We start from the raw sequence: 22930 nt of genomic DNA, 5'->3' as shown, positions 1-22930 counted from the left end.
TGGGTGTACCTGATGAAGTCAAAAATTCCCTTTGCAGCCACAACTGGCCAAAGTCATGCACAACCCCATAACAGTACTGACTGTCAGTATATACTGTTATTCTTTTGTTTTTTCCAATTTTGCAAGCTCTTATCAACCCAATTAATTCGGCTACTTGTGCAGACTTTATTCCATATAAACAGGATGCTTCTTTAATGCTGTTTAAAGTTACTACAGCATAGGCAGCACTTAGGCCCACTAGTTCGTGTCGTATACATTAGCCATCTACATACAGTTCTTCATCTTTAACAGGCAAAGGAGTTTCTTTAATGTCTGGGAGTGGTTTAGTACTGAATTCTGTCAGGTCAATGCAATCATGATCATTCTCTCCCCCGTCTTCTACGACCATTGAGTCAGGGAGTAAGGTGGCTGGATTCAGGATATTACACCTGGTAATGACTACATTTGCAGCACCCACGAGAATCCTCTCGTATTTAGTCAGCCGACTAGGGGTGAGATACTGAGTTTTCGTTCGGGTCAACAAAATCACAACTGCATGTGGAACATACACAGTTACAGGATGTCCCATTACAATGGATTCACTCTGTTCTAAACTCGTGCAGGTTGCAGCTACTGCTTTCAGACATCCGGGTAATCCAGCGGCTACTGGATCCAAAGTGGCAGAGAAATATGCCACTGGGCGTCTAGTCAACCCATGCTCCTGAGTTAAAACTGACAATGCACAGTTGTCACGTGTGTCACAGAACAGTGCAAACTCCTTAGAATAGTCATGCATCCCTAAAGCAGGGGCTGTACACAGGCAGTCTCGTAATTTAGTGAAGGCTGTTAAGCTTTCATCATCCCATTCAACTGGGTCCTTTGCTCCTTTCTTGGTCATTTTTATCAAAGGCTTTGCCAGGACTGCGAATTCCACAATCCATTGCCTGCAGTAACCTACAACCCCAAGGAACATTCTGATCTCTTTCTGAGTACGGGGTAACTGCATCTTTTGAATTATTCTGACTCTCTCTGAAGTGACTTTTCTGATGCCTTTTTCTATCTGGTGCCCCAGATATTTCACTGACTTTGAACAGAACTGCAATTTTTCAGGGGCCACTTTATGTCCCTTTTCACCTAGGTGATTCAGCAAGGCAATGGTGTCAATCACACAATCTCTATGACTTTTAGACGCCACCAACAGGTCGTCTATATATTGCACCAAAACAGACTTTCCAGGTAAGACTAAGGATTCGAGGCACTTTTTCAGGATCTGATTAAAGATAGAGGGACTTTCGGTGTACCCTTGGGGGACCCTATTCCAAACGTATACGTGACTGTCGAAAGCAAATGAGAAAAGAAATTTGCTATCTGGATGCAATGGGATCGAAAAGAATGCATGACATAGGTCTATCACGGTAAACCATTCAGCATCCCAGGGAATCTGATATAGGATCACTGCTGGGTTTGGAACAATAGGACAACAAGGAACCACTATCTTGTTTACCTTTCTCAGGTCCTGCACTACTCTGTACTTGCCATTAGGTTTCTTGATTCCAATTATGGGTGAGTTACACGGACTACTCATTACTTCTTGTATGATGTCTGCTTCTAGCAATTTTTGTATTTCAATCGCAACTCCTGCTCTTACTTCGGCACTCATTTTATATGGCTTGGTATTGGGGTAAACTGCATTTTCTTTCATGGCTATTTGTATGGGGTCTACATTCGCCATTAGTCCTACATCTTTTCCAGTAAAGTCCCATACTTCTGATTTCACTGTCTTTTGAAGTTCTTCAGGTAAGTCTTGTACAGTCATTCGTTTAATTTCTGAGTCAGGTCTGATTAACATTAATTTATATATGCCATCCTCGTCTGGGGTTTGTATTTCGACGCCTTTTGGTGTGCAAAAGATGGTGCAGTTCATTTTGCACAACAAATCACGTCCCAGTAAGTTTACTGGACTGGTATCACACACTACAAACCTATGCATTTCTTTAAAATTCCCTATTGTGATCTCCATGGGCTCGGTAACTGGGTTACTAATCAATTGATTAGATACACCCACTACTTGGATTGCTTCTCCCGAGAGGGGTAGGTTTGGAACGTCCGCTGTTCTCACAGTAGAACGGGTAGCACCAGTGTCCAATAGAAAGGTGACATCATTTCCATCAACCTTTCCTTCAATGTATGGCCCTGACTGGTCTACCGGCAAGGAGGCGCCAAGAACACACTCCTTGTCCTCCCCTCTCAGGCCCCGTCAGTATTGATCGTCACAGAAAAAGGTATCATTCAACAAAAACTGCGAAGTTGCTGCATTTCTATTTTCATCGCCTCCCCAGATCTCTATGTCATCACCCTGTGGTGATTTTCCCTTATAATTTGGCTTTGGCGCTCGGGGCAATTGACTTGCCTTTACCTGATGCTGAGTCTTTCTTGGTTTTTCATTCTGCATCTGTGGAGTTAAATCAGTGATTTGGGTATTATCATGCTGTAAATATGGACACTCGTCTCTCCAGGTCCCGATTTCTCCGCACTGGTGGCAGGGAAATTTCTTTTTAGCTTCTTCTCTGCTCATTTTTACTTTGGGCTTCCCTCCGCCCCCAGCTCCTGGATTTTGGGTATTCTTATTCATTTTACTTAATTGCTTATCCTGCTGCTCGGCTAATTTTACTTGTGCCCACATCACCTTCTCCTTCAAAGCCTTTCGTTTATCTGCCATCTCGTCTTCGCAATACTTTGCGTATCGCAAGACTTCATCTATTTTCTGCCAACAGATTTTATTATCTTTGGTCCACTGGCAAATTTCTGGTCTTAAACTGTTTACAAACCTGTAAATGAAGTGGGTCATGTCCTTCATCTCGATGTTATCTATACCGCTGTACGTTTTAAACACCTGTAACAGTCTTTCATAAAAGGAGTGCACAGTCTCATCCCTTTCCTGCGTGGTTCTATCTATCTTTGTTCAATCAGTTTCCTTCGCAGGCACCTTTTGCTTTAGGTGTAAAATCACCTGATCATATTTTTTCATTACTTCATCAGAGGGTGCTCCTGTGTTAGGATCCCTCATGTATTCCTCACTAGGCCAAGCTATGGCAATCTTACACTCGGTCCATAGATCTACAGGAACCACAATATCAAAGAACCCATCCAAATCTTTCCACAGGCATTTCTGTACCTTTACAAACCTTTCCACCTGCCTGTACCAGTCCACAGGCTTCTCTCGTAATTTTGGGAAATCATTTGTAAAGGACACAATATCCTGTCTGGACCATGGAACATGCACATATTTTCCACCTGGTACTTCACGCATAGGACATAACTGTTCTGGTTTATCAGCTTCTTTTAGAACGAACTGAGGAGTCACTTGTTTAGATCTAGCCTCATCTTTCTTTTTGGCCCACCTGGCTTTCCATCGGTCCACATCTCCCCATTTCTGTAATACTGTCAATAATTCTTTGACCTGTGCCTTCTTCCCTGACATGTTCAGGTTTTCCAGATCCTTGTCTGAGAAATCTGCTCTGTACGGTTTTTGCAAAGGTTTTGATTTTGAGATATCTATTCCCATACTAGCTGCAGTGTCAGTTAGTTTTTCATGGAGTACTCTGGTATTTCGAGTAAGGCTCTTGCAGATAAACAACAGCTCTTCTTCCGAGTAGGTATTTAGTCTGTCTAATCCTACATTTCCTGCCATAAGTTCTTCTATTTCTACTCTCAGTTTGTAGAGATCTAGAGGTTTCGACTGAAGAGTTTGTTTTTCTAATTCTCAACTCCATCTTTCAATTTCTTCAGGAGTTACTACCGTGACGCTCTTAGTACCCGAAGCTGATTCCATTTGAATCTCCCTCCTATTGAAAGGATTATGTCTTTTCTGCATCCTTTTTCCTGTTTCCCTAATGGGCAGATCCATTAGCGAGACTTCAGTCTCACACTCACTTGTTAAGTCATCTACAATTAAGGGCTCTGATCTCGGTTGGGCTACAACTGGGGTAATAATTGGAGTTCTTGGACTTCCCTGTCGGTCCCCATACAATGGAACCACTGGTCCAATAGTAACCGGGATTGTTAAAGACTCAGGACTTGCATTTAACTGGGAAATCTTCTGAATTATTTCAGCTCTCTGCTTAGCTAGTGCCTCTCGTTCTCTGTCCTCCAATATCCTTTCGACTGAATTGTCATGTAATACTTGTGGGGTTAAAGTTGGAGCACAACTCGGGGCAGTGGGATGTGTCTCTCTGGGTCCTTCACCATAACTAGGTCTTGGGTGCAAAGTACCTGTGCCTAGGGATCTTGGTTCTTCCTCATATAGAGGGTTTAGGAACGGCATTTCTGAACTGGATGGTCTTGCCTCACCTTCGTAGGGAGATCTGGGAAAAAAGTCTCTTTCGCGTGTATATCTCGTTTCTCCCCCAGCGGGTATTCTAGGATAAATATCTCTTGCATCTATGGGTCCTAAATTCTCGGTATAGGGAGGTATTTGACAATTCCCTCCTACACTTGCGGATCTGGCCTCATCTTGGGGCGGAGGTCTTCGAGAATGATCCCCTTCACTAGAAGGTCGGTGTCCTTCATTATAAGGAGGAGGACTTCTCATAAACATGTCATCTAACAACTCATCATCCGACTCTCCAATGGGCACCCAGTGTTTACATTTTTCTGTTTTCTTCTCTCCTGCAGGAGGACCACCCACTGGCATCATTGGAAACAGTCCCTCCACAATCATATTCTGTCTCCACTGTTTCATCTTTTTGTCACGGGTCTCTTGTTTCAGTTTCGGATAAAATTTAGTTAACCCTTTATCCATCCGGGGCTTATCCCTTTCAAACGCTTCGATTTCCCATTCCTCTAGTGCTTCGTACTGCGTTAATCTAGGTCTGGGATGTAAATCATTCATTCGGGTTCTCAAATTAAATAAAATTCTGCCATTGAATGTACCCTCTAACGGGAAAGCCAAAATTCCGTCATCCTTGGTGTATTCCGCCCAATTTTCTAACCATACACACGAGTGGTACCCTTTATCAAACATCATGAAAGATGCGGGAGTATTAGGCGGCGGAATGACAACACCTTCTCTGGTTTTAATCGGTTTGTCCTTTTTGAAATAATTTTTCACTTTATTTACAAGGGATATTTTTCTCTTATTTCCGTACATAATGTCGGTCTTATGCCCTTTCCACTGATCGTTCTCAAACCCTAAATATCGTGGATCAGGTCTAGTATGCGGTCTATACGAGTGCCACATACGATTTCTGCGAGCTACTTTGTTTACAAATCACTTCCAATCCAAGTGCGTCTCTTATTTTTCGTGCGACCAATGAAATGCACGAATTCAAATAATCTCGACCAATGGGTGCGCGGCCTTTCGCGAGACAGGTTCTCACGCTTCGGCACTCACCCCTCCTTTACAATTCCAGCTCCGCTACACACCCGCTGCGTCTACCAATCCCAGCGCGGCACAGAGTGACGTCAGAGCAGCTCCGCGACTGACTCCCTCCTTCACAAGGTAACGGAAACTTAATTTCTCTCTAAAGTGCTTGTGCTTGGTTATTTTACAACTAATACACATTCGCCACTGTACTCAAATGTCTAGACAGAAAAGATTTGTTTCACTGCAAGTAAATTCCTTCTGTCTACTTTTCACACGCTACGGATAGATCTCTTCTGCCTACCCTTCATTCAAGTATTAGGGAACCTGCTACTTCTTTGACTCATCCACTTCTTTTCGGGATATATTCTAAGCCCAAAGTTTCACCAACGAACCCCTTTTCTATCACCCAAGCCCCGACGAACCTGCTACTCCTTCCGCTGTGATCCCTACTAGGTTATATCACGATAGAAGTTTTGCCAGTGATCTCGTAGCTATCATTTATTCAAACATACATTCAGAAAAAAAAAACCTAGTTAGTGCTTCCAGTTCTGCCTAACCTGCACCAACTTTCCTGGAGTCAGTGACCTCAAAGCAAGTGGATTCTCTTCACCACTCGCTATTCAATTCCCCGGGGATTCCAGACAAACACAAAACAGTTTACTTAACGAGTGGGTTAATACATATATCAGTACAATAATAAGAAAAACAATTTAAAACATTTCATAATTTTTCAAAGCAAACATTTCACGTGGGTGATCAATCCACGAAAACGTTTATTTTTAGCAGCAATAAAATGTTATCATAAAAACTTAGCAGCATCCAACCTATCTAGCTTAACTAGTCCTACCTAACTTTAACTAGTCCCTAACCATCACCTCTGCTACCAGGAAATTACTGATAGAGATCGTAGGTCACCTAACCAATAATTTCACCATATAGGTTTCCGGGCCCATAAATTTCAGTTCAACCTATATATTAATCAGATGACCTACCGATTCTTCTACCAGCAACCCAGGTTCCTACCTATTTATTTCTATTGTACCTGACTTACCAATCCACCGTTGCAGGTACCTAAGATCCACAATGGATCAGGGAGCTAGCTGTAAAAGAAAGGCAGGCAAAATACAAACCCAACGTATTTCTATCTCGCATTGAATGATCACAGACAACTGGGAAGTTTTAAGAGTTTATCTAGAAATCAGGTTCGGAAATTAGCAAGTTTACAGTCAAAAGGCAATCAATAATCAAGATAACAAAAAGAACATAGCCATAGAGGAACAGTGTCAGGGCAACCATTTATGAGTCTACAAGAAAGTAATAACAAATGTAATATGCTAAATAGATTTCGGGCATGGATCACGAACTAGAGTTTTACTGTTTGGGAAATACTTCAAGAGTAAAGGATTGGAAATCCTATACATCTATAGGAGGGGGAAAAAGTAGAACACGCAATAGTTCTAGTATCTTACTGAAAATTCAGATTTCAAGAGAAATTTATATACCACAGTTATGTTTCATAAACAGTATGGAGAGAAAATGTGTTCTACAAAGGTGGGGAAACATAGGAACATGCTAAGGAAATATACTGTATGACTTTATGATAGGTTGCGGAAAGCATGGAAAATTAACATATGCAAAGAAATGTCTTTATTAAAGCAAAGACAGAAATATAGAAGATGCTGTGAAGAGTTTTCGCACTATATTTACCTAGAAAGGTGTGCAGACCAACCCTGGCCACGGATCAGTCAAGGACAGGAAATAACCCAAGGAAGGACAGGCATCTATGGGACAGCAGGTGCAGATTGGACACCCCAGGACAGGACAGGAAAACCAGATTAGGATCAGGACAGGACCTCCAGGACACGACCAGCACCCGCAGTTTGGAAGCAACTCCTGCGCTCCACCCTCTCTGCAGCTATCAGTCAGAACCCCGATTGGGTTAGCGAACTCCCCAGCAAAGTGCTCCGCCAGCACTTAAGGTTTAGTAAAACCCTTTAAAGTCTAAGGTCAAATTCGGACAGAGTGCTCCGCAGCGCTCTGTATTCAGTCACCTATTGAGTGTGTTGGGTCAGTGACAGGTCAGCTATTCAGACAAGTCGGACCATTTCCCTAGCTGAACCTAGGCTAGATATACTGTTTTCGGGTCAGTGTACCACCCCCCAATGTTGCAAAGTGTCAGAATCCCAAATTTTGATTGGTCCCCAAGTAGGATAGGTCAGCACACCAATCAGAATTTACTTCTACAAGCTCATATTTGCATTCTAAGGATCCGCCTAGTGAATTTGGGGTTCTCATGAGACAAGCCAGTGGAATACAATGGAATATTAACAAATGTTTTAATTTGGGTACAGACAACGCCGTCCTGCTGGGTCGCAGGTCATTTTCTCAGGAGCATCTTGACTGTCTCTGCCAGCTGGCTGAGTTCCACTGTTCAAGGCTGACTTTCCCTGGCTGTGCGACATGCGCAGAAAGGACCTTCAAGATGGTTCTCGGCTCACTCAGACCCCCCAGTTATCGCGGTACATGAAAAGTAAGCGATTATAGATTAGTGCAACACACAATAACACGAGAGCATCTGCGCAAGCTTCATCATGTGAGTATTTCAGACAGCCATATTAGCGGCAAATACGCATGCGCACATTTTCCCACCACAACTGCGACTACGTCACGTCACGTGAGTGTGACTGACGCATGCGCAGTAGTAAATTCCCAAGCGACGGCCATTTCAAGGACAAGGGTTATGAAGTTAGTAAAACACATAAGCAAGCATCACTAAGATACATGTATATAGTAAAAATAAAGGAAATTAGTAAGACGTACAATTGGATTACAGAGTTATAAATGAATCGAGGTTCTTGATTTCAGCAAGTCGCGTAATGTGCGAAATCTTGCTTCATCAGAACCACAGTTGCCCATAATCATGAACAACTCCAAACCCATACTGACTGTCGGTCACTTTAGTGGCCTTGATCTCTTTTCCCAATTCACATGCTCGAATCAAAGCAATCAGCTCCGCAACTTGAGCAGAACGAATCCCTTTCAGACAAGATGCTTCTAGTACTTTTGCAACAGTACACACTGCATACGCTGCACTCAAAGCACCCTCATCCGTTCTCAGACATGAACCATCCACAAACATCACATAATCAGATACAGACAAAGGCTCATCTCTGGTGGTCTTGGTTTGGTACAGTATTCAAGAACATCCAAGCATTTATGATCAACTTCTCCTCTTACTTCAACTTCCTGGACATCCGTCAACAGTGTGGAAGGATTTACATTTACACATCTGGAAATTGTCACATTTTCTGCTCCTAAAATTTTTTTCTCATACTTGGTGATCCTGCTATTGGTCAGGTACTGAGTCTTTGTTCTAGTGAGGAGAATCTCCACTGAGTGAGGTACATACACCCTCACAGGGAATCCCATCCCTATCCCTTCACTTTGCTCTATACTGACACTTGTAGCTGCTACTGCTTTCAGACAACCTGGCAATGCCTTTGCAACAGGGTCCAAAACAGCTGAGAAATATGCAATCGGCTTCTCAGTTTTCCATGTCTCTGAATCAATACTGACAATGCACATCCCTCTCGCTCACTGCAATACAGTTCAAATTCTTTTTCGTAATTTGGCATTCCTAAAGCCGGGGCTTCGCAAAGACTTGTTTTTAACTGCTCAAATGCTTCCATCTCAGTTTTAGTCAGAACAATAGGATCTCTGATGTCTGCTTTGGTCAACCTCCGCAACAGCCTTGCAATCAGTGAAAATCCACTAATCCACTGTCTACAGTAACCTACCATTCCCAGGAACATTCTCACTTGTCGTTGAGTTTTTGATGGTTTCATTCCCTGTATCATTTTAATACTTTCTGCAGTCACTTGTCTAACTCCTTTGGCAATCTTATGACCTAAATATTGCACCTCTTTTTGGCAAAATTGCAATTTTGATGGGGACACTTTATGTCCTTCTTCAGCCAGATGATTCAGCAATGCAACAGTGTCAATTATACATGCATCTTTTGTCTTTGATGCCACAAGAAGGTCATCAATGTATTGTACTAATACAGATTCTCCAGGTATGCTCAAACTCTCTAATGACTTCTTTAGCAACTGATTAAATATTGATGGACTTTCGGTATACCCTTGAGGAATTTGACACCATGCCAAAATACGATCTCCGAACCGGAACTCAAATATTGGCTGGCTTTCTGGATGCAATGGAACTGTAAAGAACGCATTACATAAACCTACGACTGTGTACCGATCTGCATCATAGGGAATCTGATACAGAATCCCTGCTGGATTCGGTACAATTGGGCAACATGGAATGACTATTTTATTTACCTTTCTCAGGTCTTATACAATTCTAAATATTCCATTTGGCTTTTTCAATCCCATTATCGGTGAATTGCAAGGACTGCTCTCTATTTCTCTCAGTATTCCCTGCTCAATCATTTTGTCAATCACTGGAGTTATTCCTTCAATTATTTCTGCAGTCATTTTATACTGGGGAACATTCGGGTAATTTACACCTTCCTTTATCGAAACCTTTACAGGGTCCACATCTTTCATCAACCCAATGTCTTCTCCCGTGAAATCCCACACCATTTCTTTTCTGTCTTTTTCAATGCATCAGGTATTTTCTCTCGATCAAATATAGGGAACAGTTTGTTTTGCTCAGCCTCAACCATAAGCATAGTCATTTTGTATAGGCTATCTTCATCTGGGGTTTGCAATTCTATACCATCTGGTGAGCAATATATGGCACAGTTCATCTTGCACAAAATGTCCCTGTTAACAAATTAACAGGACTACTATCGCACACCACAAATCGATGCAAATCTTTAAAATTTCCAATCTCCACTTCAACTGGTTGTGTCAACTGAGTTTTTAATCTATCTATTAGCTACACCTACAACTTGGATGCTGTCTCCCGAGAGAGGAAGATTTTGGACTTCCACTGATCTAACAGTAGAACGGGTAGCACCAGTGTCCACGGGGAAAGTTATCTCTACATCATTCACCTTTCCGCTCACAAATGGACCTGACTGATCTACCTCAAGAGTGGCTCCAAGCACACACTCTTCCCCCTCTCTCAAGCACCGTCAGAAACTTTCATCCGACTCACTGCCACCCTCTTCTTGTAACCAATACTGGGGACAAACATTCACTCTGTATGATCTTGTTATCTGCTCACCTCCGCTGAATCCTGTCTCTGCACTGTATCTCTGTTGGTTTACACTGTGTGGCAATGGCGGTTGTGGCACCTGACTTTGCTGAGTTACTCTCTGCTGTTGTGCGGTTGCTGTTGGTTTACCTCATACTGCACCTGTGGATTCAATGATGTATTCTCTGAATTAACTTTTGGCGGATACTTACACTATTTCTTCCAATGCCCTAATCTGCCGCAATTAAAACAGGGGTACTTTTTCTTCAGCTCTTCTATATTCTCTACTAATTTTGGTTTTCCGAAATTGCCTTTTGGTTTTACCTGATTTGCATCAGTGCTTTTATTGTCCAATTGCGCTATCTGTTCTGCTACCTTCACTTGTGCCCACATAGCTTTTTCTTTTAATTTCTTTTGTTTTGCATCAATTTCCTCACTGCAATATTTGGCTTTCCTCAAAACATCATCTACACTGCTTGACTGCCATCCTATCATAGTGTGTCTCATCATATCTCCTATCTCCATTCTCAAGCCATACACAAACCGATATATAAAGTGTCTCATATCCTTTTCACTTAATTCTTCATAACCACTGTACTGTTTAAATACCAATAACAATCTTTCATAGAATGCATGCACAGACTATTTTGGCTCTTGTGTGGTTCTGTCTATTTTAACCCAGTCTGTTTCGTTTGGGAGAATTGTATTCTTCAGAAACACAATCACTTGCTCATACTTTCTCATTACATCTGGTGACAGAGCACCTGTCACTTTATCTCTAGGTAACTCCTCTCTTGGCCAATCCACAGATATTTTACATTCAGTCCATAAGTCTGCTGGTACAACTATGTCAAACAATCCATCCAAATCAACCCACAGCACTTTTGAAACTTTCACAAATCGATCTACCTGTCGATACCATTCCACTGGTTTCTCTCTCAATCTAGGGAAGTCATTTGAGATTGACAATATATCCTGTCTGCTCCATGGGACATGTACATATCCCCCTCCAGGTATCTCTCTCATGGGAAACTCGGTTGTAACTGTCTCTTTTTCTCTGATTGGAAACGCTAATGTAGATTTATCATTATTTTCTTCTTTCTTCTTTGCCCATTTAACCCTCCATTTAGTCACATCTCCCCATTTCCGCAACAACATAATCAATTCTTTTATCTGTGTCAACCTTCCTGCAGTATTCATGTTTTCAATGTCTTTTTCTGCAAAATCTACTCTGTATGATTTCTGCAATGTTTTGAATTTGGAAAATTCCACTCCTAATTCATTTGCTAATTCCTCCAATTGATCATGCACTGTTTTGTCTTTCCAGGTTATACTTTTACACATGAACATAAGTTCATCATTCTGATACGTTATTAATCTGTCTGTTCCTGTTGTTCCAATAATTAATTCCTCCATGTCTACTTTTAATTTTGCTACATCCAGCACTTTTGATTCATGCTCTTTTAATTTTAAAGTTTTAATCCACTCACTCAATTCCTGATCTGAAGGTCCGACAGGGGTTTGCGTTAAATCTATTTTTTCTATTATCTTTTCTGGTGTAGCAGAGTCCGACTCTGCTCCAGTTGCATAATTATATGGTAAACTCTGATTAAAAGTCAAGTCAGGCGGATTTACAGTGCCTACTCGTTTAACTGCTGACAAGTCTGGATAGATGTTTCTGTTTAATTTTTGTAAACCCTGCTGTAACGGCATCGTTAAACTTGGTTCTTTTACTCTCTGATTCTCAAACACTGGAATTACAGGTCCTATTGTTACTGGAACTGTCACTGCTTCTATGTTTTTTGTAAGCTCCTGTATCTTTTCTGTCAATTCAGGCGGATTTACAGTGCCTATTCTTTTATCTGTGTCAACCTTCCTGCAGTATTCATGTTTTCAATGTCTTTTTCTGCAAAATCTACTCTGTATGATTTCTGCAATGTTTTGAATTTGGAAAATTCCACTCCTAATTCATTTGCTAATTCCTCCAATTGATCATGCACTGTTTTGTCCTTTCAGGTTATACTTTTACACATGAACATAAGTTCATCATCCTGATACGTTTTTAATCTGTCTGTTCCTGTTGTTCCAATAATTCATTCCTACATGTCTACTTTTAATTTTGCTACATCCAGCACTTTTGATTCATGCTCTTTTAATTTTAAAGTTTTAATCCACTCACTCAATTCCTGATCTGAAGGTTCGACAGGGGTTTGCGTTAAATCTGTTTTTTCTATTATCTTTTCTGGTGTAGCAGAGTCAGACTCTGCTCCAGTTGCATAATTATATGGTAAACTCTGATTAAAAGTCAAGTCAGGCGGATTTACAGTGCCTACTCGTTTAACTGCTGACAAGTCTGGATAGATGTTTCTGTTTAATTTTTGTAAACCCTGCTGTAACGGCATCGTTAAACTTGGTTCTTTTACTCTCTGATTCTCAAACACTGGAATTACAGGTCCTATTGTTACTGGAACTGTCACTGCTTCTATGTTTTTTGTAAGCTCCTGTATCTTTTCTGTCAATTCATTTGTAGTCCGTATATACTCTGCAGTACTAGCTTGTTCCTCAACTCGTCTTTCTGCCCTATTCACACTCTCCCGTTCATTATTCTGTTTAGGGGTACCAGTAAGTCTTGATTCTGCCATTGAGGTATTTGGGTTATATCTCACTTCTACTCCTTCTGGTACATCTTTTAAACTCGAATATTGCTTTGGGGTTTCATTATTCCTTTCATCTGCCGACGGAGCATTTGGTGTAGTCCATAAAGAACCTGGCTGATATGGGGGCGGTCTCCTATTTAATATTTCTTCTAATGCGGCATCCTCCGATTCACTTTTACCATAGCTTTGCCTCTCCTTTTCTAAGTTTTTCTTCTTTTCTGTGCATTTTCGCTCTTCAAAATCATCCATTAATCTAACAGGATACATTCCATCACACATGTTAGCATCTCTCCCTCTTCGCATTCTGGTCTCATGAGTCTCACCCCATAAACCACTGAACTTATTTCTTGGTCTTATATACCGACTCAATCATTCGCTTTCTAAATCATGCATCTCATCTTCCCAATCCACTAATGCTTCAAATTGAGTTGGTCTTGGTCTCGGCTCAAGCTTCATCATTTTGTCTCTTAGATTTCTCAAAATTGCCAAATCAAAAGATCCTGCCTCTGGGAAAGCTAATACACCATCGTCTTTGGTATACCTTGCCCAATTCTCTAACCAAACACACGTGTGGTAACCATATTTTGACAACATGTAAGAAGCAGGCGTTTTTGGTGGAGGAAGTATTTTTCCCTCCCTCGTAACTACCTCCTTGTCTTTTACAAACATCTTTTTCAGCTTCTTAAACCATGAAGGTTTCTTTTTGTCTCCGTCATAATAATAATAATCCATTTTCCACGCATCTCCTGCTTTTCAAAGGGTCGCGTACTATTCTGTTGCTGTCAGGTAACACCAACCTATTACAGCATGGTTCACACTAGTGCACCAATTAGAACATGATACGTCTCTATAGTGCTCAACCAATAGATTTTGCTGCTTTTCGTAATGCACCAATCAGCTCTTTCCCTGTCTCGGTCACAAGGACCAATCCCTGCGCGACACTTTTGACGTCACCAGCGCTCCGGCTTCTGCAGCGCTGACTGACCCCTCCTTTACAAGGGTTTTTTCAAGAAGCCATATTTACAAGATATTTTACAAATCGGTTAGTAACTTACACAAAACAATTCCATTCATTTGGTTCGCTAAACAAAGTGATAGATTTTCTAAATCACACAATTATTCTGTATAGACAGCGCTTACTCCTCTCTATCACAGAATTTTTACACTTGCTGACAAAGTAGCACTACTACCTCTACTTTACCCTTCTCTCAAGCTCGGGTTAAGCTTTATTACTCTCCCAGCAGTAAGTTTTAAACCAGGATATGCAATGATCCCTGTACATGAAAGCTAAGATTTTATACGCTTTCCTTGCTATGTATTTATCCTTTCACATGTAAAGTCCCTAAACTTGTGCTGTACGACGACAACACTTATGATATACGACGATACCATCGCAGTATACGACAATACTACTCTTTGAAACAGACGAATGCACTGTGCGACTTTACTCGCCACACTTCCTCTGCCTGCAGACAGAGGCACCAGCTTCACGCAACGCTTGGAAGCCTTTTCAGGACTACATATAACGTAATACAAACTTAACAGATGTTAGTCATGATTCTATACATCAAAAATCTCTATATAGTGCTTTACACATAACCCTAGCTAATTTCTATAGCAACCAGTACTCTGCTACCAAGCTAATAACTGATGCAGCGCTACTTCAAAAATAAACTCTGAAACCATTTCACTTATCCCTGAGACACCAGAACATTCATCTACTCACCAGTGGGGCCCATATCACTGAGAGCTGCTCACACACACTTTTTTCACTATTCTAGGGATCAGTGAATCTAATGGAGAGCTGCTGTATCATTTAGCAAGATGTCTAATTTAAAGTTAACGCTATACTATTTACATCTGCAGTTTTCAGAAATTGACCATATTTTTATCATCCGAAAATATACATTTAGACATATTGCTATAGGGTCGACAGATCTGCTAGTAAGAAATTAGGCGTAGGAAAACTGAAGACCAGCTTTATTTTCTATTTTATCTAATTTTATTCAAGCATTTGTAACATGTCTAAACTTATTTTCTTTATTTATTTTAGCTCTTAAAATGACATTTAGACGAAAATGTATTCAAACAGTTAATTAGCATTTATTTAGAAAATATCAGAAAATAAACATTAGCAGTTTAGGTTCAGAACGCAAGTTTTAGCAAAGACTGATAGTTCTCAAAGTCCATTTCCTAACCTCTCTAACTAGAATCCCTCATTAAAGTGCATTTGCTGAAAAGTAACAGGTTAAAGTTTCCCCAAGTTCCTTACGTGTCCAAAGTAATCAGCAGTCCGACAGCATGTCTAGCAGGAAATCGAAAGAGCGTTATTTCCATGGTAAAATCAGCACTTTTTATACCTTTTTCACTAGCTCTATATACCTAAAAGAGTAACTTTCGGAGAAAAGTCGAGTCCTCAATGGTTAATTTAAGGGTGGATGACCATAACCTCATCGTCAATTTTATACTTTTTCTTCCTGTCAGGGGTTTTTAATGCCCCCATTGTTTTCTACAGTCCGGCCTAGTCGAGTTCTTCATTTTGAAACTTTGGGTATAGTTCTCACGTTCAGAACCACTGTTCTCATCACTTGGCAGCGGTATACAACCTTTACAACGCAACTTTTACAACGACCTACCATTACCACGCAACTTTTACAACGCAGGATCCATTACAACGCATACCATTACAACGCATGTATTTACAACGCAGGTACCTTTACAACGCATACCATTACAACGTAAGTATTGGTCAGTATATCATTTTATCAAAAATATTATAAGTTTGGGTTTTTGGGTAGAAGGGTATTTTTAGGGTTCAGGGTCAGTTTTGGGTTTTTGGGCAAAGGGGTATTTTTAGGGTTCAGGGTCAGTTTTGGGTTTTTGGGTAAAGGGGTATTTTTAGGGTTCAGGGTCAGTTTTGGGTTTTTGGGTAAAGGGGTATTTTTAGGGTTCAGGGTCAGTTTTCAGTTTTTGGGTAAAGGGGTATATTTAGGGTTCAGGGTCAGTTTTCAGTTTTTGGGTAAAGGGGTATTTTTAGGGTTCAGGGTCAGTTTTCAGTTTTTGGGTAAAGGGGTATTTTTAGAGTTCATGGTCAGTTTTCAGTTTTTGGGTAAAGGGGTATTTTTAGGGTTCAGGGTCAGTTTTCAGTTTTGGGGTAAAGGGGTATTTTTAGGGTTCAGGGTCAGTTTTCAGTTTTTGGGTAAAGGGGTATTTTTAGGGTTCAGGGTCAGTTTTCAGTTTTTGGGTAAAGGGGTATTTTTAGGGTTCAGGGTCAGTTTTCAGTTTTTGGGTAAAGGGGTATTTTTAGGGTTCAGGGTCAGTTTTCAGTTTTTGGGTGAGGGGTATTTTTAGGGTTCAGGGTCAGTTTTGGGTTTTTGGGTAAAGGGGTATTTTTAGGGTTTAGGGTCAGTTTTGGGTTTTTGGGTAAAGGGGTATTTTTAGGGTTCAGGGTCAATTTTGGGTTTTTAGGTAAAGGGGTACAGGGTAAAAATTAAGTACAATTAAATTTAAATTACATTAAATTAAATTGATTAAATTAAATTAAATTAAATTAAATTAAATAAATTAAATTAAATTAAATAAAATTAATTAAATTAAATTAAATTATATTAATTTTAATTAATTTACATTTAAAAAAATAATATAAACTTACCAATACTTACGTTGTAATGGTATGCGTTGTAAAGGTACCTGCGTTGTAAATACATGCGTTGTAATGGTATGCGTTGTAATGGATCCTGCGTTGTAAAAATTGCGTGGTAATGGTAGGCGTTGTAAAAGTATGCGTTGTAACGTCATACATCCCTTGGCAGCCATCTAGACTTCCAGGCCACCGCGACCTTGAACTCTCTTCCGCACAGGCACAGGCGGCTTGCATTTATTCTTGTCATCATTAATGCGCATGCGTCTTGTCTTTCGCTTTCAAAGCAGGCCAGCGACTCCAATTTAAATAGGCCTCACGAGCCGGAATGAGAACTATCATAGAAACAAACACAAATAAACGTTAAATTTGAGGAAAAATGGCCCTTCTGTTTACCTCCCCCCTTACTAAGGTTTTCCCTGTTAGTAATTACCTAGCAAAAGCTACATATATGCATAATATACTTACTTTTGGCCCTAATTTCAGCCACATGTACATGGACAAAAGCACATTTACGCTTCATTCTATTATTTTAAAGCAGCATAATAATATTGAACACGACAACATTTCACAGTTAGTAAATTATGATTGCAACACAAGCAAGAATTAGTCTCCCACATGTTGGTGTGTGTGACAATTTATTCTAGGTTGTTTAGTCCATGCATCACTCCATTAGTTCAGATTACACGTTATTGAAGTGTGACTTCACAAGGGGTACACAACATTTATTTTCTCCACCTTGCTCCATCACTGCCAATATCTATCATCGGTCGAATTAATATAATAAAAATGGTAATTCTACCTCAACTTTTATATTTGTTTCGGGCCATGCCTTTACGTGTTCCTAATTATTTTTTTCATAAATTGGAGGGCGCAATCAGCAGCTTTATTTGGGGATATAAGCAAGCTTACCGCTCGATAAAATCTCTTACGTTTTCTTATAAGTTTGGCGGTTTGCAACTCCCTGACTTTAAACTATATTTTTGGGCGGCACTTACAGGGTGCATACAAAGTCTATTAACTGATAAATTGCCGTACTATGGGCTTACTCTAGCAATAGGTGCAGATAGTCGTATGTTTTAGTACAGGGTCAATGATCCTAATTATTTTAAAAGAGTGAGATTTAACAACATAAGGGACATTGTTCGTATCTGGAATGAAGTTCTTGGTTATTTTTCACTTACTTTTGAAGATCTTACTAGACATGAGTATTTGAAGCTATGGAATAATCCATCTCTCCCGAGTATATTCCATGACCCAGCTGCTTGCAATTGGGCTGATACGGCATTGAAAGATTGTAACAGTTATATGATCATACTGGCTTCTCTACTCATGCATCGCTGCAACAATCTTTCGAACTTCCATACCAGTCATTTTTCAAATACTTACTGTTCAGAGACTATTTCTGTAAACAAAAATTAATGCAACTACCACACTCTCTTGTAGTTCTTACATATTTACTAAATCTCACTTACAAATCTAGAATTAGCACAATGTATATGCATCTATGTGACGTTAGAGTTGCTGATTTTAATGAATTAGCAAATAAATGGAGTAGGATTTTGAATATGGATATAGAAGTATCAGAAATCATGTTGGCTTTAGATAAATTAAATAATTCTATACATTCTATTAACCTAAAGCTTCAACAATTTCGCACTATTTGCATGCTATACTAAACTCCGGATAAAAAATTAAAGTGGCAGCAATCAATACAAGCTTCTGGCAGTGCGAGCACGGATAGAACAAGCTGCTCTACATGTGGTCGAAAAGCTGCCGATGTTCTATTTATGTCCTAAACTAATGGATTTCGGGGGAAAGGTAATACAATATATTGGTCAATGTTTAAACTCTGATGTAACTTTTGCTGCTAAAGAAATTATGCTGTGGTTCAAAATGTGTGATGACCCTTATATGGGAAGTTTAATGTCTATTAATGTCTATTTCATTAGTAACTGCCCGTCTCTGCATTGCAAGATAGTGGATTAGTCCTAACTCTCCTTTACTATTTGATTGGTTGGCTATTATGAAGGATATTTATGAAAAAGAACGGGCACTTGCTAAAACTAGATCTATTCGTTCAATGTTCAAATGTAATCATATCTGGGATTACTGTATGTTATCAAATCGATAGGGGGCGGATGTCCCTAGGATGCTTCTGTATTAGCATTTCTATGATTTATTTAGATGTGTCTTTTTTTAAAGCCCTGTATGGTCTCTTGTTTAGCAGTACAAAGAGTGTTTGATTGGTTCAGATGCTCCGTCCATCACCACCCCCTTTTGTACCACTTTGATCTCTTGTTTATGCATTATTTAATGCACTATCTAATTTATGCTCCTTTGTTTATTTTTCATTTATTTAAATGTTTTCTTTTGACTTTTCTAAAAACTGTCTGTACACCTTGTTAAAATAAAATAAAATAAAAAAGAGTACAACTACCATTGTGTAGATGTTACTGGTTTGTGCACAAAACCAAGATCAGACATACTGGATCTGACCCTTACTGAAGCAGACCAATTTTTATTTGTTGATGTATTATGTTCAAGAGGCAGATGTGGTATTTTGAGAGCAGCCTATTTTGTCTGCACTTTGAGCAGTGTTGTGGAAGCTTCCCACTTGCGCCATGTAACTTCAGCTCATGTGGCCGAATTGATTGCACTTACAAGAGCCTTCTATACCTCTGACTGACTGAGAGTCCCCATCTACAACGATAGTCAGTACGCCTTCTGGGTTGTGCATGATTTCAGCTGATTGTGGTCCCTGAGAAGTTTCTTAACTTGATTTGGTTTGCCAACTAGGGACAGTTTGATACTGAATCTGTTGAATGCTCTGCAATGGCCATGATAAATCACAGTGGTGAAAAGGGCTACGCATAGGAGCGGAAGACAACTTTTGCGAGAAATGCAAAGTTTTCCTAGAGACGGCGATGAAGAGGAGGAGGGCAGACTGGGGACGCCGCAGCCAAGGTAAGTGGTTTTATTTTACTTTAAAATCTTTTATTTAATTTGTAATCAATTGTTAATAGGGGGGTGGGAGGCGGGGGCTGGCCAACTCTTCTCCGCCCCGGAGTGTGCGGAGATTTGCCTACACCGAGTTCTCCACGTTACGTGGAGTAGGTAAATCTCTGCATACTCCGCGTGCGGAGCAGAGTTGGCCAGCCCCCGCCCACGGTTAGCTTTTATCTAAAATTGACCATGCTGAAAGGATTTTTATAGATGAACTTAACGAAACGATAAGGAAGGAGGGAAAAAGTTCAAATGAAGTAACAAAGGGTAAGTCGAAGTGAAGCAGGTGAAAGAGAAAGTTGAAAATACAGAAATACATTAAACATTAAACATGGATTGGGCAAAGAGAGGAAATAGATGCAACATTCATGAAAGGGAATGAGACTTCCTAAACGGTGAGTTGGAGTGACTGTGGTGGAGTGAAAATGTTTTCATTATTTTGCCTGTGTATCGTTCTATGTAAGTTAGCATTTGTGGCACCATTTTATGTTTTGCCGCCATTTTGAACCATGATCGAAACTTATCCCTATTTTTTTTTAGAAATGGCCTGTGGTAAGTTTTGTTTCTCCATGGTTGGGCCTTGCTTTGCTAATGAATACACTGTTCTTATTAGCGCATACCTTTCCCACTAGATAGAGGCCTTCTCCCACTAGTCTAGTGGTGGGCATGGACAGAGTGACCTTGGGTAGGAGATAGTGTGTACCCGGCCTCAGAATCGAAACCTATCCTTCTGTACTTCTTTGTTTAGCTGCATCTGCCTGGAAAATTCCATTATGGGCATGCCTTTATTGGTTCTGAATTGTACATAATGTATCTCCATGTTTGCTGATGTCAGTTCCTCTGCAGCACTCCTAAGAGACTGGGCAGACCGGGTTCCGCTCGAGTGTATCTGAATAAACATATATTGGTTTGCATTCTCTACTGTCTGACTGACTCTTCATTTGGTATGGCAGGCTGAGAGGTGGTTGTGAGTGACCTGGGTGACCCTAAGCCAGCCACTTCCTTCAGTTGGCGCCCGAACAAGTACTCCTTCGGGTGATTGACCCATACCCTTCCACTGACGGGTGGGGAGGTCGAGGCTATTGTCTGTCAGACGGACGGATCAGGGATCCCTGCATGAGAGAGTTCATGTACTCGCAGCTGCCCCTACTGTCCCGCCGGACATGCCTCGCCAAGTGGTCATCCCAACTGGAGTCCTGAACGGCGAAACCCTTGGATTTGACTGTTTGGTCTGAAGAGTCGGCAATAGAGAATAAATTTGTTTGACCTTTGTACATCAGGTGAGTTTTTTTTGGTTCTTTGTGGATATGGTACCATTTTGGTTCGTATTTGCAAATGTTTTATCAGGCATAGAATAGTGAATTTGTTTTCTTTTTACAATGTCTGGAGTAAGTAAATTGGTTTCTTCGCACTGTCGCTGTTGTTCTGCAGATGCTCGATTGGAAGAAGCTCAGCCGGCGCCTCCAATATGCACTCCTAATTTTGATATGTATTGAAGCATGGTATTGGCCCTAGTATGTTTAGTACATTATGGCACAAATATACGAGGGACAATGCCGAGTTGCAGTGGCCATTGACGGGCACTTTTGATTAACAGAAAATTGGGTTTTTACAGGAAAAATTGTTTGAGAAACGAAGTAGGCATTCTATGTTTGATTCTCTTCGAACGTGGCAGAAGGAGGCTAAACAAAGACGATTGAAGATGGAAAAGGTGGCACGAAAGGGGAAAATGCAAACATTGACTCAGAAAGGTGTAGCACACGATAGAGAGGAACAAGAGATAGGGAATGAACGTTAAAATAGGAGGTTTCGATTACATATTGATAAATCTTATGTGGCCCAAGACGAAAATGATACTTTAGAGGAGGAATTATTAGATAATCGACCCGACTCCCATATGCCCCCCAAAAGATATATCCCACTGTTCCATTGCCCTCACTGCTGCCTGTTACTGTTGCTTCTACTGTCTCTATTCCTGTATCTACTGCTGCTTTTTTGACAGCCGTGGCATAGGCTCCTTCTCTTCTTTCTCTTCCACCTGCTTCCTTACCGTGCGCATTAACTGTGACTGTTAGCACCCCCCTCACGGCCATTGTTTCAGCAGCTTTCTCTCCTGTGATGCAGTCCACAGCAACGTTAATACCTGGCACTCCAGTTGCCTCTCCTTCCCTGGGTTTTCATCCCACGATTTCCTTGAGTGTGGGACGCCAGTGTGCGGGTTTGGAGATGGGGATTGGACAAAGTTTAAAGAGCTCATGGGTCCGTATGTGCGATCTGAAGTGGGAGATGAGGAGAAAAAGGTAGTGGCTAACCAGGCTGCACAGTTGGCCCGAATCCCCATTTTCAGTGTGGAAGATGTATGGAATGTGATGAAAGATTATGAGCCGTTTGTACAACAGCATGCCCTTAAGCTTATGTCTGCTACCCTGATTTGTCTTTGGGAGCAGTGTTGCAAAGATGCAGCACCACAGATTTTATATGATATTAAAGATCATGTATATGTCACTAATATGGGGCCTGATCATGTTTTTGGTAGTACTACGACATTGCTTGCTTACCGAGGTAGGCTACTTGAGAGGAGCCCCACTTCGGTATCTCAATATACGATGTGGGAGGTTCACCCTATAGATCACCCGAAATACCAGAGCTAATGGATCAGCACAGTGTTGTCACTCGACCAGGTGTAGCAGCCCATTTCCAAGAACAATGGGTTTATACTACATAGAAAAGGAGTGGAGTTTTGTCTCTTAAAACTCAGTTACCTGATCCTAGTAAAAATCCTACTGCATTTTGTAAAGAATTGACCAAAGCTGCCTCCTCAACAGTAATGACACTTGCAGATATTGAAATGCTCTTTGGTTTATTGGTTCCGGTTGATATTTGGAGGCAAGTGCACCTACAAGATCATGTTGCGGAATTGGGTGGTACATGGGATCAAATTAAAGTATGGGATCAGGATTGGAAGCCAGGTGACAAGTCTAAGGCAGAGATACTTGCTTTGCCAGGTCGCATTATCACGTATATGCATTCTTTTATTCCACCGAGGAAGGTTGATTGGGACAAGTTAATAGCTTGTCACCAGAAGACAGATGAGAGCATGTCTGATTTTTTCACTCG

This window comes from Lissotriton helveticus, chromosome 3_2, assembly GCF_964261635.1.
Source record: "Lissotriton helveticus chromosome 3_2, aLisHel1.1, whole genome shotgun sequence".
In the NCBI taxonomy this organism is placed as follows: domain Eukaryota; kingdom Metazoa; phylum Chordata; class Amphibia; order Caudata; family Salamandridae; genus Lissotriton; species Lissotriton helveticus.
The sequence above is the reverse complement of the archived record's forward strand: the minus strand, read 5'-3'. Positions refer to the sequence as shown.